Genomic DNA, 6,083 nt, shown 5'->3' with positions numbered 1-6,083 from the left:
CTGTGATCTCTACCCTGATAATCTCATAGGATTTCCAAGGTAAATTTCCTATGAGGGGATCAAGCTCAAGCTGGACTCCTAGGAGTTTTCAATATCTCAAGTTATTCCTTAGTCTCCAACAGTTAGTCAAGTACCCTCTGCACGCTCTTACCTGACTCTATGTGTGGTTTTGCGCCCTGGTAAGCTGGGATTCTCTGCATCCACCCATCTTCCAATGTTAAGTCTCCATGACCTTGATTTTCTTATAGATCTATAAAATGTGGTTGCTTTTTAGTTTATTCAACTCTTGTTGTGACCAAAAGACCTTGTGAAGATTCCCAAGGTCTTTACAAGATGAACTACAAAGGAGAATTCTCCAGCTTAGATTTTTATGAATCATGGTTTGGTTTTAGTTATATTCTGATGAAAGAACATATTCATTTATGTTCTAATACATAGTGAATTTTCAAAACAATTCTTATGTACTTGAAAAGAATGCTAATTGGAGTATTGTGACTTTTTTTTAACTGGCTTAGATTTCGAGAATTGATTTTCCTGTTCCCATATAGACCTTTTATTTTGACTTCTACTTACCTCTCTCTTTCTAAAAATATTTAAAATGTTTATTTTATAATCTTTCGAGTACTGTTCTATTATCTTCAGGATGACTAGTTCCTCTTACCTCTTCTTCTTGGTCATTTATTTTCTCCTCTGGTTTATAATCTTGGCTATGATCTTGTCAGTGCAGTCATTTTCCATGGAGACTCATGTGACTTGTTTCTTATTAGCATCTGCTGAGACTTTATGGCTTCAAACGTGTGGGGTGAATGTTTATGTTAATTTACTTCTTGGGGTCCTGAACTACTCAGGTGGCTTAAATTTGTGCCCTTTCCTGTGTCCTGATCGTTTGCATGTGTATCTCTTGCCATCCACGGGCCTAGGTGGATGGAAGCTTCCTCACAGCTTTCTTGGATTAGGTGGGCAGGGCTCTTCTTACACATGACAATGCTCGTGGCTGCAGAATCGATTCGGACGCTAAGTTCCAGCTGCTCACCCACGAGGAGCTGCTGGCTCCGCTTCCTCCCCTGGGCGGGCGTACCTAGTCCCAGATGTTAGACCCTGGGTTCCATTCCTCTGTGATGCTTTCAGCATTAACTCTTCCTTACCCATTTTAAGATTCTCTTATTTATTTTTTCTTCAATTTAAAACTTCTTTCTTGATCTCAAGTTGGGCTATTCATTTGCTAACTAAACTATTTTCCATGTTGAATCTGACATTTCTACCTTGTTTGAAGTAAGGGGAGTATTTTCCATTTCAGCCTGCTTTGCTTTTGAGAGAACAGGGAACATATGTATCTGAGACAGACACACAAAACCTCAGTGGAAAGGAGGGTAGATTCTTCTGTAGGTGCCTGGGAAGCACTGGATGGAGGCTGGCTGGTTCTTAACTCTCAAACCTTGCGACATACCTAGCCAAGGGGCTTTGCCTGGTTACACAACAAACCCTCCCAGCCCTTTGGGCTTCTGAAGTCACTGACGGCCATTCCTGGCTCACCAGCACCTGCCCAGATAACGCCTGTTCTGCTGTTCTGCCCAGCTGGACTCTCAGGAGACGCTCCACCTGCAGTGTGTGCTGACGTGCCTGGGGGGACCTGTCACCCTCTAGGCTGAGCTGTAGCTGTGATGGAGTCCCAAATGCTCATGGCTTCAGACAGCTGTCCTCTTTGGTCTCAGCCTGGTCAGTCTCCAGGCTTGAGGACTTTAGCTAGCATTTCTGCAAGAGTGAAGATGCCTGAAGCTGGAAAAGACTTTCCCTGTCTCGAAAGTCCCACACTTGGGGGAACACAAGTTATCCCTCTAGTTTAATGCCTTCAGGTTTTCCTAGAAATATGTCCCATAGTTCACATTTAGGAAATCTGCTTAAAGAAAATTATCCACACCTTGAGGTTACTCAGTAATGAAAATGATGCTGGGTGACTTCATTAGTCCCTAACACAATTTTTCTACTCATTCCAATCTCCAATAAGAAAACTTTTTCAAGTGATGCATTTTAGAGGCAGAGGAAAAGGAATTATGATGGGTTTCTTTGTGGCTATTATCAACCATAAAAGAAAAAATTCAGCTAGTTTGCACTTTCCAAAGACGTGGAGAGATTACTTTGTTAATGTCTATTCAGTTCATTTTCTATTTGGGGAGTTGAAAATTTGAGTGTGGTTGCAGAGAAGTGGCTGGAGAAAGCTTAAATTGCAATAGAGTGGCATTGCTCCAGCTGCAGAATCTCTTTGAAGTTGCTTGTAGAGAATGTGGGATTGTGAGTAAGAACTGGAGCTCTGTTCCTTAGGGTTGCACACTTGCCCCAAATGAAGGCTTTTGGTAAAAATCACTATTGTCATCAAAACGCGCCTCATGTTAAGTGACCGTCTGTGTGGAGTTCTCACAAAGGCTGAAGATGCACACAAACTGTTTGAGTCGGCATGTGAGAGCATTGCTTCACGAGTGTTGCTCGATGCCTCAGGGGACAGACGTGTATCTGCTCAGGTCAGCCACATCCAGGAAGAGCTGTTGCACTAAAATTCTCTATGGGCCAAGAGGGTGCACTGGAGTAAACTCTGGAATAAGAGCCAAGACTCCAGGGGTTCAGGCTGGGTGGGAATTGGACCTCGCCCCTCACCCTTGTGGGAGCTGGACTAAATGAGTGAGTTAAACAACAGCAGTGATGAAAAAAGTCTGTTGACATAGGCGCGTCTTTGCTCAGGGGCAGTAAATCACGAGACCCTGCCTCCAAGAAGCTCAGAGTATTCAAGAAAAACAAAGAGCCGCCAGATATGACCAAAACCCTGGCAACCAGAGTTCCCTGGCAGGGGTTACTGAAAGGCTGCAGAATGATGTGGGTGTTGGAGGTGGTGGGCATGGGGTGGGGGGAGGGGCAGGCTTCCAGAGGAAGTCCTGGAAAAGGGTTCTGGAAAGAAAGGCTAAGAACCAGCAGAGAACGGAGCTTGGGCTGGTGAAGACAGGAGCAACAGCCCAGTGGACATATGGTCTGCTTCTGGATCCACCCCAGGGCATGGAGCCTGAGCTAGGATGGCTCCAGAGCCCACCGCCATCATTTCCTTACCGAAGAGCCTAGAACAAACTTCCAGGAAGAGATGGAGACTGTTTCCCGGTGGCTCTCAGGCGGGGGAGGTGGAGCCGACGGCGAGGCTGGCATGCTCAGAGAGGGCTCCTGAGAGCTGTCCAGCCCAGAGGTGGCAGCGACTTGTTGGATGACCGAGGTTGATGCCACCTCCTGGTCCCTGACCCCACCAAGCAGAGTGGAGTTTCAGAAATGTTGCGAAGTCCTTTCTCACTTCTCTTGCATTTTGAGGAAGTTGTGATCGTTACACAGCTGGCGAGGACACAGTTCAGCGTCAGTGTCCCTGTGCTGGGACTGGCTGCCAGGCCATTGAGATCCCCTGGTTGTGAGTGAAAGCAGGGAGAGCGAGCAGGTGGAGGAGGGCTGGCAGGAGAGGAGCTGCCCTTCTGGAATGCAGGTCTGGAAATGCACTGTCCACTGATGACAGCATCATGGGGACAAAGGACCACTGTGGGTGGAGAAGGCTGCAGTAGCCTGGGCTGGAAGCATGGGAGTGCCCAGTATGGGGTCAGCAGAAGGTAACGTCCAGTGAGGCTCTGACAGGACAGAACAACTGGCTGAGGACTCACACACGGAGGGAGGGGAGAGGGTGACAGTCCATTCCAGGGATGTGAGGCGGAACTCTACATGGGTGGACATAACCCAGGGAAGACAGACGAAACTTCTGTCCCTGCCAAGTTCACTGGTGATGGGATGGAAACTCCACTTGATGGCTCAGCTTCATACATCTTCAGTAAATTCTGCTCTAGGTGTCCCGTGAGGCCACAGACAGGAGCTCAGTCACCCCAGGGGGAGTGGCCCCTGGACTCAGACCCAGAGACTGGGGCATCGGGGTCCAGCTGTGACCGAGGCAGCCTGCTCGTTGAGATTTGGTTTGCCCCTGAGTCCCAGAGGACCAGGCTCTGTCCCCCACCCTTACGCAACTCTGAGACATGCCTGGGGGCTCCCTGGGGAACCCCCAGGGAGCAATGGCCCTGGAGAGTGGCTCCCAGATTCCTTGGGTTACTTGTAAGGAGAATGACTTTAATTTCAAAGGTTTTCAGAAGAGCTGTGTCCACCTTACCACATCAATGTGCTCAAGCACCTCAAAATTGCCTTGCAATTTTCATGAGGATATGCACCAGCCCCAAGGAGGACGAGTGTTCTCTCCAAGCACACAGCAAGAGGCAGGGCTGAGAGCAGAGCACAGGCCCAGGTGGGCCGATTCCACCAGCAATTCCCAAGATGATTCTCGAAAACACATTACTGAGGTAGAAATGTCCCTTTCTTTCTTTTATTTATTTTTTGAGCAAAAGGAACTATTCCATTTAGGCCAATTGAAATCATTATATTACTATATAAACAACTGTCCAAATAAACCAAGCTCAAGTCAAAACACAGAGACACTGAATAATCCCTAACCAGAACCTTGCAGGACGAACATGGCTCTACAGATGCAAAATATTTACTCTTCTTTTCTTTTTTTGCTCTTTTGCATAGAGAACTGGGGTGTAGGCCAGAGTTGTGGAGGGGGTAGGTGAGTGGACTCACCAGAGACAGAGACAGACTGGGGAGCAGAACAGGCGGGTCCACTGACATCCACCCCTGAAGGGAGCAGCGGGAGACAGGAGGGGTCTGCTGTGCCAGGTGGGTCACTCCCTGGCCGGGGATCGAACTCGGGCCCTGGTGGTGATAAGACTGAGACTCTACCCCAGGCCACCAGGGAGGCCGGATTTATACTTCTTCACATGGGAGACCAGGTCGGTCAGGTTCCTGTCATGGGTGTTTTCACTCCACGAAGTCCCAGGCACCCCTGAATGTGTTCTGGTTCAGAGGTGAGAGAAGGGAGTAGTAGTAAGAAGCCCATGACATTTGCAGCTGACAAAAGGTGTCCCTTAGGGCGACTTGGCACCACCGACTATCACAGTCAAAATCTGAGGCCAGCAAGACCGGGAGGACGCTGACGTGAAGTGAGGGGACCCCCACGGCAGGCGCTGTAGTGGGGGCAGGTGACAGTGGCCGCACTCCTGACGCGCCGTGCACATTCCTCTCTGCCCTTCAGCTGCCATGCAGCCATCCCGCGGCCAGAGGCTTCTCCGCCCGCTCCTCTCTTGAGGGAGGAGACTTCATGCTGTGCTGCATATTCTGGTCTGCTCAGCCGCCTTACACGGGACTCCTGGAAAGCCCCCTCCCCGCTGACCCCAGCACGGGCCAGGCACACCGCCCCGACGCTTGGTGGAGGTTTCGGCAGTGGTTTGCCAAGGGAACTTACTGGCTGGTCATTTTCCTCTGTTCCTCTCAGGCTGCCCCTGGGCCCCCAGCCCCTGCTTCCCTGAAGCTGACATCTGCAAACAGAGACAGCTCAAAAGCAAGAAAGGCCAGAGCCACGGACAGCAGGTTCCTGACTCCCAGGACATCAGCAGTGAGGGGTCCACTGTGGTGCCACCGGCAGCCTCCTCTGGCTGTTTCCACTGGTGCTTCTGGGACCCCAGGTCTCTGCCAGGCGGCTGCTCCAGTTTCTCCATCTCCACTTTCAGGCCCCATTCTGTGTGCCCACTCAAACTCTGCCCTGCACCGAGAACCCAAAAGCTTGGAAGAAAGAGGAGAAGGAGGCCCTGGGCGAGGCAGGAGGACAAGAGGGAGGAGGCAGAGACCCCTGCCTCGGGCAAAAGGCCGGCTTCCTAGTCAGCAGGCTGCTGTGCTTGCTGGGGAAACCAGCTCTGTAAGCAGCTGTCCTGGGGAGAGGGATGAGGCAGGCTCAGGTGACAATGTCAGTGGAGATGGGTCGTGGGGTGAGTTACCTGCTGGCTGGGGTCATTCCGCGGGTTTGATCCCAGCTTCCTCTTCTTGCTGCTCCCCCTCCTCTTTGTCTTCATCTCCACTGACAGGCTATTGTCGGAGGCAGTCAGAAGTTGAACTTTCACAACTCTCACAAGTTGGGTGTGCAGGGGAAAAGATAATCACTTTTGAACTAGACATATAATTCGATGGCT

Source organism: Condylura cristata, unplaced genomic scaffold (genome assembly GCF_000260355.1).
Source record: "Condylura cristata isolate star-nosed mole 26May11 unplaced genomic scaffold, ConCri1.0 scaffold00020, whole genome shotgun sequence".
Taxonomy (NCBI): domain Eukaryota; kingdom Metazoa; phylum Chordata; class Mammalia; order Eulipotyphla; family Talpidae; genus Condylura; species Condylura cristata.
Note: the sequence above shows the minus strand (reverse complement) of the source record.